This window comes from Amaranthus tricolor, chromosome 10 (assembly GCF_026212465.1).
Source record: "Amaranthus tricolor cultivar Red isolate AtriRed21 chromosome 10, ASM2621246v1, whole genome shotgun sequence".
NCBI lineage: Eukaryota > Viridiplantae > Streptophyta > Magnoliopsida > Caryophyllales > Amaranthaceae > Amaranthus > Amaranthus tricolor.
Genome location: NC_080056.1, coordinates 22,583,548 through 22,596,515, shown reverse-complemented (window position 1 = coordinate 22,596,515; position 12,968 = coordinate 22,583,548). Strand labels below are relative to the sequence as shown.

The 12,968-nt window shown below is 33.2% G+C and overlaps 1 long non-coding RNA gene across 1 annotated transcript; it reads right to left on the bottom strand.

Moving 5' to 3' along the window:
* Positions 1-1,148: 1,148 nt before the first annotated feature.
* On the bottom strand, positions 1,149-12,740 carry LOC130825425 (uncharacterized). The gene is made up of 3 exons (XR_009046894.1): positions 12,430-12,740; positions 12,191-12,287; positions 1,149-11,614 (listed from the first exon to the last, which is right to left on the bottom strand). It is a non-coding gene; the product is annotated as an uncharacterized LOC130825425 (long non-coding RNA).
* Positions 12,741-12,968: the final 228 nt, after the last annotated feature.

The window sequence follows — 12,968 nt, the reverse complement described above, 5'->3', positions numbered from 1 at the left end:
AAGTACTTTATGCGAGAATGTGTTAAAAAAATCTAAACCCAAACATGATATTGAGGCTTAAACCCACGTCGAAGTATTCTAAGTTAGGCGAATTAAAGAAACGTTCTTCCCCTTGAAGAAACGTCTTACAAGTCTCTTTAATAAAAGCAAATCCCAATCTCACAACAGAGATTACAAGTTGAACACTTTGAAAAGTATTCTAAGTTAGGCGTATTAAACTGTGAAATAATCCAACTCTTTTTAACACTTAAGCCTATTACAAATTGTAAGAGTTCGATGGACTAAGAATTACAACTCTTTTGAATACTTAGAGAATACTAGATCTTAAGTCAAGAGAGAAAAATGTAAGAAGCGGTTCATCCTTAATTCTTAAACGAAGCCTTGTATTTATATATGTCACGCCTCAACATATCCTTGAAGAGCAAAAAAGCTTCATCCGTTAATTTTGTTGATCTGGATATTCTATGCTAGTCTTCAAGACCTTGAGCTTTATCTCAAACTGACATTGCACTGACAGCTCATCTATTTTCGTCATTGTGTGCTGTAATTTGTTTTTAATAACCAATGCTTTGCTGCCACGTTAGAACTCATACAAGGTATTGAAAACTCAGCAAAAACCAGATAAAATAAAGTGTAAATAATTATTCAAATTAATTACTATTTTTAGCACTTATTTAAATTGTCATTTCCTATTTTTAGTATCAATTTAAATTATCATCTTATTTATAGGAAACTATTTAATTAGCTTAACAACACCTTTTAAATTCAAATATTAATGTGTGCTAATAATAACAAAACGTTTTTAGCTTGTACTATATATATTTAATCATCCAACTATTGGAAGCACATATTTTAAATTCAAATAAAATATTCAAACGTTAATAACAAATTAACGTATAAACAAACTTAATTTCAATATATTAACCTATTGAAATAATTCAAAATTAATTTAATGAACCTTGACCAATTAAAATATTTCAAAGATAATTTTAATAAACCTTGACCTATTAAAATACTTCAAAGATAATTATGAAAATTATTTTATTATAAACATAATTATCTTAAAGACATTTAAGCATATTTCAAGACTTATAAATTCAACCTTAAGATAAGCTTAAGTTATTTAAGCATATTCGATCAATTCGGACTTAAACATATATATCAATTATTCAATTTATATCCAATATGATTTTGGATCGACTTAAACAACTAAATGTAATTACTTAATTTATTTGTTTAATCAATATGTGTTTTGGATTATCATCATTTAAAAGAGTTGAGTCTTCAAGTTATGATCATTCAATGCTTCCATACATCCAAGAACGATCTTTCGTCATCTTATGTGGAATTAATTAATTAAAATAAAATTAATACACATAAATCAAAATATATACTTAACCCTAATTAACCCTAATAATAATACAACCCAAAATTAACCCTAGTTAGCAAAATAATAAAAATTCTTGATCCCTTTAAGCTTGATGCTCTTCAAGTCAACGTGATTGTAACTTTATGCAAGTTTGAGATGTATTTTTCACCTTCTTTTTTAGACATAATTGTTCATTTTATTGTCCATCTCGTTCGTGAAATCAAGCTTTTGGGTCCAGTTTTTTTAAGGTTGTTTTATCCTTTTTAAAGGCACATGGGACTTTTACAAAACAAAGTGAGGAATCCAGCACATCCCAAGGAGAGTATGATTCAAGGCACTGTGAGCGATGAGATTAGTAACTTCATAGCCGAGTATATGGCCATGGCAAAGCCTATTAGACTTCCCACCTCTCGACATGAAGGAACGCTTGAGGGAAAAGGAAAGATTGGCTCCAAATCGATCAAACCTCCTCGAGATAGTCTTCTACAAGCACACTTGTATGTGTTACATCATATTCCAGAAGTCCATCCTTTTATGAATGAGCATCTCGATACATTGCGCGCCAAATATCCTTCTAAAGAAGATAGGGCATTGATGCGGTTGCATAATAAGTCGTTTATTGATTGGTTTCATAATCGAGTAATATGTGAAGAACTCAAGGGTGTATTTGAAACTGTTAAGTGGTTAGCTTTTAGTCCTCGTGATGATGTCAACAAATATAAGAATTACGATGTCAATGGGTTCACATTTTGGATTGAGGGTCAAGATAAGAAGTCATCTTATCTGCTAAATAGTGGGGTTTCTATTTTGGCGTCATCTACATTTTACGCGAGTGCCAAGGATCAATCGCCGGTTGATGCTAAATTGGTATACTACGGGCGGGTACATGAAATATAGGAGCTTGACTACTCAAGTTTCACTATTGGTCATTTCAAATGCAAGTGGATGAATAGTAATGGACGATGCGTAAAACATGATAACCCTTGCGAATTCATTCTTGTAGACTTAACTCGTTTGCGTGATAGTAAGAAGCCATTTATACTAGTCACACAGGCCAAGCAAGTATTCTACATTGTAGACCCGTCCGATAAAAAATGGTCTATTGTTGTATCGGGAAAAAGAAGTATCCTTGGTACATGTGATGTTGATGATGACGAAGAATATGATGCTTATGAAGACTCCCCGCCCGTTATCAATCCAAAATCCATGGATGAACTTGATGTAGATGTTGGTTGTACGCGTGTAGATCACACAGAAGTAATACAATTGAATTAATTGATTCGCAAGGTATGAAGTATTTATGCTTTTTTAGCACTTTCTCGCTTAAAATGGTTCAAACTTGGTTTGTTTTACATGACACTTGTTACACAACACTATTTGGTATATATTATTCTGTTGAAATGATTGGAATTGAAAACAATAGTTATATGCTTGAAATTAAGTGCCAAGTTGCATTCTTAAGGTTTTTTATGCTTTTTTGGCATTTTCTCGCTTAAAGTGGTTCAAACTTGGTTTGTTTTGCATGAAACTTGGCACACAACACTATTTGGATATATTATTGTGTTGAAATGGTTAGAATTGAAAACAATAGTCATATGCTTGAAATCACGTGCTAAGTTGCGTTTTTAAGGTTTTTATTCTTTTTTGGCACTTCCTCGCGTAAAGTGCTTCAAACATGGTTTAATTTGCATGAAACTTGGAACACAACACTATTTGGTATATATTATTGGGTTGAAATAATTAAAATCCAAAACAATACTCGTATGCTTGAAATTACATGCTAAGTTGCGTTTTTAAGGTTTTTTATGCTTTTTCGGCACTTTCTTGCTTAAAGTGGTTCAAACTTGGTTTTTTTTCATGAAACTTGTCACACAACACTATTTGGTATATATTATTGTGTTGAAATGGTTAGAATTAAAAATAATAGTCATATGCTTGAAATAACTTGCTAAGTTGCGTTTTTAAGGTTTTCTTATGCTTTTTTGGCACTTTCTCGCTTAAAGTGGTTCAAACTTGGTTTATTTTGCATGAAACTTGGCACAAAACACTATTTGGTATATATTATTGTATTGAAATAGTTAGAATAGAAATTACGTTCCTATGTTGTTCTAATATATTTCTAATCACATCCATTTAGGTACTCATCTACAATGCACCTTTTCAGAGATGAAATTGTCCTCGAGATTGAGACTTCAGATAATGAGCATCTTAGTGAGTCAGATAAGGACTATGATCCCGAGATGGAGAAGGACATAATTAAGGATGACGACCCATTTGTTAGACACGAGAGGATTGCTAAAGACGCCTCACCATATCCCTCGGAGATAGAAATAGTACCAACGGATGCTTCCACTACCACTACTAGCGTTGGTTCTAAGAAGAGAAAAGAACGAGGTCCTATGAAAAGCCTTAAAGTCATAAAACCCATGCACTTGGAATACAATGCATTGGGTCAACACTGTGGAAAATGGCGTAGGCTATATGGAAAACAAATCAACATATGTGTCCGTAAGATTTCCATTTGGTACGCATGGAACGAGGTTCCAAAGGGTTTGAAGAACTCTCTATAGGATGATACTGTGGTAAGCAACTTTACTATTTTTATTCATTTAGTTTCATTTTAAAATTAATTTAATTCACACTCATAAATATAATTTTTCTTTTTTGTAGAATCTTTTTCACATTGAGAACAATGAAGAGAAGAAGAATGTATTTCGTTTAGCAGTTGCTAAAAGATTCAGAGATTTAAAATCCAAGCTTGTAACTGGCTGGATTACCAAGAAACTTGCCCGTAAGACCAAGAAGGTCAAAACGAGAAACGAAGGTGGAGACTAAGCACCTTCAAAGATGCCCTATGAAATATGGGGGGAAGAATGAATGGGAAATGTTTGTTGCCAAAAAAACAACTCCCACAGAAGTTGTAAGTATTCCATTATATTATGGCTATTCATTTAATTTTTCTTCTTTTAATTCAATCATTAAACTAATATATGACATTTGATTTCTATTGATTAATTAGGAAAAGCATTGTAAAGCTTTTGAATTAGCAAGCAAAAGGAAGTTTTACCATCGCTTGGGCCCAAAAACGTACGATGAGCCCCAAAAAGAGTGGGTGGATGGGGGTTTTTACCCCAATCAGAGTCTGACGACCTCATCTACGGCTACCTCTGCATCCGTGAATACTCCTACTGGAGATCGGGTGCGAGATTGGTACTGCAAACTTCATTCCCGAGATTCAAGTGGTAAATTTACCATTACTGATCCCGGAACAATTATAGTTTTTGATGCTGTGGTGAGTTTTGAAATTATTAAATATATGCTTGATTTGTTTTGTTTTTATTGGCTTTGATTTACTATAAACTAATTGTTATATATGTCACTTTTTATTTGAATAGATGGGCTGGAAGGAAAAAGAAGCAACGGGGGAATTCATCCTTAGAGGCAATGTTGATGCATGAGATATGGTCTTAAGGAAAGACCATAAAGGGCGGTTTGTCGGAAAAGGACGGGTCTACGTGGGGTTAAAGAAGGCGTACGACCAAGAGTGTGTCACTACTCTATCCAGATCGTTGCTACCTAAAGAAGTAGCGACCCTCAGAAGGGAAATTACGAAGGACGTACTCGACAAAGTTGCATTCATTTTGCAGAAGATGGGAACACCCATTGTATACTTGGAAAATATAATTGTCAAGGATCAGGAAAGTCAACATGGGGATCCTAAGGCTTCGGTCGAACGAACACCCGAGCCCATTATCCTCGTAGCTCGAAATCCAACACCCCAGCCCATTACTACCACTAGTGGAAAGAACCACATTTGCTACGCAATATATGCTACGGTTTTACAAAAAAGCAGCATAAAATTATTTTTGAAAAATAAATTAAATATATGCTGCGGTTTTCCCGTTGCCCGCAGCAATTAATTAAACATTCACAAGTATATGCTGCGGTTTTCCCGTTGCCCGCAGCAATTAATTGAATTTTCACAGTATATGCTGCAGTTGTTCTTAGCTCGCAGCAAATAAGCATTAAAAAAGCCCGCCTTTCGACGTTACACCCTTAAACCCACACAAAGAATTTTCATACAACACTCAAAAAACACACTGTTTCATCTTCTTCTTCACGTTGCTACTTTTTGTTACATAAACCCAGGGCTGTAACTTCTACTTCTTGTTCACTCAAAAAACACTCAAAAAACCCAATGAAACTCATTGAAACCCACAACATTTTCTTGTTCACTGCTACTTCTTATTCATAAACCCACGACTGTAACTGTTCATAAACATGAAATTTAAGACCTTGGTCTTGTTCATCTTTAAAACCCACGAAATTAAGGTAATTTTTTTTTAATTTGTTAAGCATTTAAGTTTAGCAAGATATTCATGAAAACACTCGAAAATTAGGGCAACTCTTTCCATACTAATTTTGTTTCTCTGTTTTTCGTTGTAGATAACATAACACACGAAATCAAGGTAATTATATTTATTTTACTAATTTGCAAGTTCATATCTTTATTGTTTAACATGTAATTTAGTAATTTAGTGCTAAAGATATCATTTTATTTGTGAATATTACATTATTCAAGTTTATGTTATTAGTTTGTTAAATATTTGTGTAATTTGTTAAAAATATGGTTTGTAGTTATACTTATGTCTTTATCTGTTAGAATTCGAATATGATTTTATTTACAATGTAGTGCTAAATATTGAAGTATGAAGTATAGAATTAGAATATGAAGTATGTATATTTAGGGTTAAATAGATTTGGTATAAATAAGTATATAAGTTAAATATGTTTTGTATAAATAGGTACATAAGTTAAAAGTTGTTATTAATTTTGTTTTGAATTAATTAATCACACTAATTAGGATGAAAAAAGATCGTTCTTGGATGTATGGAAGCATGGAATCGTCAGAATTTATTGATGGCATATTAGAATTTTGTAGTATTGCAGTTGAACATTAAGTTAGGACGGGGGAGTTGGTTTTTATTGCCCATGTGTCACTTATGGCAATGCATCAAAGGTAGATAGTGTTCATATCCATAGGGAGCACATACTTCGACATGGGTTTAGGCCTAAATATCATGTTTGGGTTTGGCATGGTGAGGAGGGTGTTTAAAAAGAGAAAAGTGTTGTTGAGGACGTCAATAATGTGGCTGATGTCAATGAGGATGTATAGATCATGTTGATGGGTATGAGACAGATGAAGAGAATGTCGATGAGGATGTGGATCGTGTTGATGAGATGATAGAGGGAGTCGAGGATGAGTTAGGAAAACGTCCTCGTGTTTCTAACTTGTTGACAGAGGCTTCTCAAAAGCCTTTGTACCCTGGATGTACAAAGTTCACCAAACTAACAGCCATGTTGACAATTTTCAACATTAAGTCAAAGTTTAATTGGAGTGACTCTAGTTTCACAATGTTATTAGAAGTCTTAGGTGAGATGCTTCCTGAGGGAAATGAACTTCCAAAGTCGACATATTATGCCAAAAAGCTCATGTGTCCTTTCAGCTTAGAGTACTAGAAGATTCATGCGTGTCCGAATGATTGTGTATTGTATCGAAATGAAAACAAGAACTTAGAAGAGTGTTCTAGGTGTGGCTTATCGCGCTACAAGCGTAAAGGGGCTCGGGATGGTAAAGGGCCCCCGGCTACGGTATAATGGTATCTTCTAATAATACCTAAATTCAAGTGCTTGTTTTCTATAAAGAAATATGCATTAAATTTGAGGTGGCATGCAGATAGGGTGAAGAAAAGTCACTTGCTCACACATCCATCTGATTCTCCGGAGTGGAAGAGTATTGATAGGTTGCATAAGACTTTTGGGGATGAGGTTCGTAATTTAAGGCTCGGACTGTGTATGGATGGAATGACATAAATTTATAATTTGCCACCCTGGTTGTGTATGAAGCGTAAGTACATTATGCTTTCGCTTCTTATCTCGGGTCCTAAACAACTTGGCAATGACATAAATTTATATCTTGCATCTCTCATTGAGGATTTGAGAAAGATGTGGGATGAAGGCGTTTCCGTGTTTGATGCATATGCTAATGAGGAGTTCACCTTGCGTGCAATGCATTTATGCACCGTTAATGATTTTCCGGCATATGGCAACTTATCGGGGTATAAGAACAAAGGGAAGAAAGCATACCCAATATGTATCGATGACATGGAATCCACGTGGATTCCAAAGTGAAAACACGTATTCATGCACCATCGAAAGTTCCTCTCATGAGATCACCAATATCGTAACTTATTGTATTGAAATTTTTAAAATCAAAAACAATAGTCATATGCTTGAAATTACGTTGTAATTTGCGTTTTTGAGGTTTTTAAAGCATGTTTAGCATTTCTCGCATAAAGTAGTTCAAACATGGTTTTTTTTGCATGAAACATTGCACACAATACTATTTGGTATATATTGTTGTGTTGAAATGGCTAGAATCCAAAACATATAGTCATATGCTTGAAATTACGTGCTAAGTTGCATGTTTGAGGTTTTTTAAGAATTTTTGGCACTTTCTCGCATTATGTGGTTCAAACTTAGTTGTTTGCCACGAAACTTGGGACACAACACTATTTGGTATATATTATTGTGTTGAGATGGTTAAAATCGAAAAAATAGTCATATGCTTGAAATTATGTACGAAGTTGAAATTTTAAGGTTTTTTTCAACTTTTTTTGAACTTTCTCGTATAAAGTGGTTCAAACTTGGTTTGTCTAACACGAAACTTAGCACTCAACACTTTTTGGTATATATTATTGTGTTGAAATGGTGCAATCAAAAACAATAGTTATATGCTCGAAATTACGTGCTAAGTTGCGTGTTTGAGGTTTTTTAAGCGTTTTTTGCACTTTCTCGCATAAAGTTGTTCAAACTTTGTTAGTTTTCCATGAAATTTGAAACTAAACACAATTTGGTATATATTATTGTGTTGGATTTGTTAGAATCGAAGACAATAGTCGTATGCTTGAAATTACGTGCTAAGTCGCGTTTTTAAGGTTTGTTAAACTTTTTTTGCACTTTCTCGCATAAAGTGGTTCAAACTTGGTTTAATTTACATGAAACTTGGCACACAACACTATTTGGTACATATTATTGTGATGAAATGGTTAGAATCGAAACCAATAGTCATAATCTAGAAATTACGTGTTATGTTGCGTTTTTGAGGTTTTTTTAAGCGTTTTTTTGCACTTTCATGCATAAAGTGGTTCAAACTTGGTTTATTTGCCACAAAACTAGGCACACAACACTTTTTGGTATATAATGTTGAAATGGTTAGAATCTGAAAAAATAGTTATATGCTTGAAATTACGTGCTAAGCTGCGTGTTTGAGGTTTTTTAAGCATTTTAGGCACTTTCTCGCATAAGTGGTACAAACTTGGTTTGTTTTCCACGAAACATAGCACACAACGCTATTTGGTATATATTATTGTGTTGAAATGGTGACAGTAGAAAAACAATAGTCATATGCTTCAAATTAAGTGCTAAGTTGTGTTTTTACGGTTTTTAAAGCTTTTTAGGCACTATCTCTCATAAATTGGTACAAACTTGGTTTTTTTTGCATGAAACTTCGCACGAAACACTATTTGGTATTGTGTTGAAATGGTAAGAATCCACAATACTCATATGCTTTAAATTACCTATTAAGTTGCGTTTTTTTGGTTTTTTAAGCGTTTTGGCTCTTTCTAGCATAAAGCGCTTCAAACAATGTTTATTTTTCATGAAACATGGCACAGAACACTATTTGGTACATATTATTTTGATGAAATGGTTAGAATCAAAAAAATAGTCATATGCTTCAAATTACGTGTTAAGTTGCATTTTTGAGGTTTTTTAAACGTTTTTCGCACTTTCTCGCATAAAGTGGCCCGAACTTGGTTTGTTTGCCACGAAACTTAGCACACCAAACTATTTGGTATATATATTATTGTGTTGAAATGGTGACAATCGAAAACAATAGTCATATGATTGAAATTACGTGCTAAGTTGCGTCATTGAGGTTTTTTAAGCGTTTTTGGCACGTTACCGAATAAAGTGTTTCAAAACTTGGTTTGTTTTGCATGAAACTTGACACTAAAAATTATTTGGTATATATTATTGTATTGAAAATTTTCAAATCAAAAACAATAGTCATATGTTTGAACTTACGTTGTAATTTGCGTTTTTGAGGTTTTTAAAGCATGTCTGGCATTTTCTCGCATGAAGTAGTTAAAACATGGTTTGTTTTGCATGAAACATTGCACACAATACTATTTGGTATATAATATTGTGTTGAAATGGTTAGAATCCAAAATATATAGTCATATTCTTGAAATTACTTGCTTAGTTGCATGTTTGAGGTTTTTTAAACGTTTTTGGCACTTTCTCGCATAATGTGGTTCAAACTTAGTTGTTTGCCAGGAAACTTGGGACACAACACTATTTGGTATATATTATTGTGTTGAGATGGTTAAAATCGAAAAAAATAGTCAAATTCTTGAAATTAAGTGCGAAGTTGAAATTTTAAGGTTTTTTCAACTTTTTTTGCACTTCCTCGTATAAAGTGGTGCAAACTTTGTTTGTTTAACACGAAATTTAGTACTCAACACTTTTTGGTGTATATTATTGTGTTAAAAAGGTGGCAATAAAAAACAATAGTCACATGCTCGAAATTACGTGCTAATTTGCGTGTTTGAGGTTTTTTAAGCGTTTTTTGCACTTTCTCGCATACAGTGGTTCAAACTTTGTTTGTTTTTTCCCTGAAAGTTGGCACTAAATACTATTTGGTATACATTATTGTGTTGGACTTGTTAGAATCGAAAATAATAGTCATAAACTTGAAATTACGTGTTAAGTTGCGTTTTTAAGGTTTTTTAAGCTTTTCTTGCACTTTCTCGCATAAAGAGGTTCAAACTTGCTTTATTTTATATGAAACTTGGCACACAACACTATTTGGTACATATTATTGTGAAGAAATAGTTAAAATCGAAACCAATAGTCATATGCTAGAAATTACGTGTTAGGTTGCGTTTTTGAGGTTTTTTTAAGCGTTTTTTTGTACTTTCATGCATAAAGTGGTTCAAACTTGGTATGTTTGCCACAAAACATGGCACACAACACTTTTTGGCATATATTTTTGAAATGGTTAGAATCCAAAAAATAGTTATCTGCTTGAAATTACGTGCTAAGCTGCGTGTTTGAGGTTTTTTAAGCGTTTTAGGCACTTTCTCGCATAAAGTGGTACAAACTTGGTTTGTTTACCACGAAACATAGCACACAGTGCTATTTGGTATATATTATTGTGTTGAAATCGTGACATTAGAAAACAATAGTCATATGTGTGATATTACGTGCTTACTTGCGTATTTTAGGTTTTTTAAGCGTTTTAGGCACTTTCTCGCATATACTGGTTGAAACTTGGTTTGTTTGCCACTAAACATGGCACACAACACTATTTTGAATATATTATTTTTTTGAAATGATTAGATTAAAAAACAATAGTCATACGCTTGAAATTACGATCTAAGTTGCATGTTATAGGTTTTTTAAGCGTTTTTGGCACTTTCTCGCTTAAGGTAGTTCAAACTTGGTTTGTTTGGCACGAAACATAGCCCACGTTTTCCTTATATTGTAAGCCTAAGTATATGTTAATAAAATGAAAAAGAAAGCATCATTTACCTAATAAGCATTCATGACAATCATTGAACTTCTTTATTTTGTAGTTGTTGTAAGATGCTTTGTTTCATCGATTCAATTGCTTCTTGTTGTTGTGCCTTATATTCTTCAAATTGTCGTTGTTGTAGCAACTGACTTTCCATCAAATCTTTAATTTGTTGTTGTTGCTCTTGAATTTTCTCTTGTTGTTGCTCCACAATCTTACGTTGTTCTATTTGTGCTTTGTCTTTAGAATATGCACGTATCCCTGTCCCTTTTCCTCAAAGACTTCAATTTCACCATCATTAATGAAATTGTCATCTTCCAATATTTGCGTAACCATTTACAATTCATGTTCTCCTTTATAATCCATAAACATATTTGTAGCCAACGATGAACTAACTCTGAAATTGTCAGTATGTACGTAATTAGTACATTCAGCTTCAATATTAGCTTCCACCTCTACTTGTTGAAAGGCATCTACATCTATACCCTCTTTATCTAGATCACTAGCACTCATATTATACAAATCCCTTGGTTGTGCTTTTATAAAAAATTCCCAATTCTCATTGTTTTCATCTTGTATGTAAAATACTTGCTCCACTTGGGATTCTAGCACAAACACATCATCCGACTTTAAAAGTCTAACCAAAAGAACCAACCAAAACAAAAAGTACTTGAAAAAACAACTAAATAAATCTTAGATTTAAGAAAATTTGAAATGAATAAGCAAAAAAATATAAAAAATTCACATAATAGCCAAAGTTTCAAAATATTTTCCACGATAAGCAGTTTTTTCCAAAGCAAAGGTTTGGTATGTTCGTTATTAGTAACAGCGAACAAAGAATGTTAAGTAACAGGGAACAAAGATTTTGACCCTTTTTTAACCAAACTTCGATTAGGGAAAATGAAGGAAAAAAAGAATGCAGCAGCACATTTTAGGGTCGTAACTGTTTGCTGTTACTAACAGCGAACAAAGAAGTTTGGTCAAAAATAGTCAAAAACTTTGTTCGCAGCGGACAAAGACCAACCTTCTTTGTTCGAACCTCTGCTTTGGAAAAAACTACTTATCTTGGGAGATAGTTTGAAACTTTGCTATTATGTGAATTTTTTTTATCTTTTTTTCTTACTTGTTTCAAATTTTTGGTGCTCATCCGCATAACATATGCATCATCGATAGAACAATACCCGAATCTTGTAGCTTCAAAAGCTCAGTAAATGTAATTTCAGCATCCTTCATGTCTTCTTCGTCGGATATATGCTCAACAATATGAAATTTCTTATTCTGATCTCAAAACAAAAACACATAAATACTTTAAAGATAGCAAAAGAAAGCCATAAAATTATCAAAAGTCAAAACCTAAAAATAAATTCCAACTAATGAACCCTACAAATCAATAACAACCAACTAAACAAGAAAAACTTACCAGGTGACAACTTTCGTTCCTTGTTGAAGATAAGACTCAGTTGTGGAAGTCGCCACAATAACTTACTTATAAGAGAAACCCACAAAAGTTGTACAAATATCAAAAGTAAACCCTATAATTTGAGAAGAAAACCCAAAATCCAGATAAACAAAGAGAAAGAGAAAAAGATAGAGGGGAATGCTAGGTAACAATTGAGAGAAACTGAGTATTGCTTAGGTGCAATAAATGAGGGGATGGAAGAAGCGCCATTCTTGAGCTATAGGAGGGCCGCCCAGAAAATATAGGGAGGTTCATTGAGTAGCCAAAATTTAATGAGGAGAGAAGATGAGAGCTAATGGAGGCAGAAGCATTTCATTTTCTATATTTAACTCTCCTTAAAATCCGTGAAAAGTCAAATAGGACTCCTAAGGTGAATATGAGGGAGTAAAATTTATGATCTATTTGATTTAAATTACTTAACTACCATATTTTATATTTATATATTTTCAAGTATGTAAATAAGCAATATAAATTTTTAAATATGCAATTAAAATTAGAAA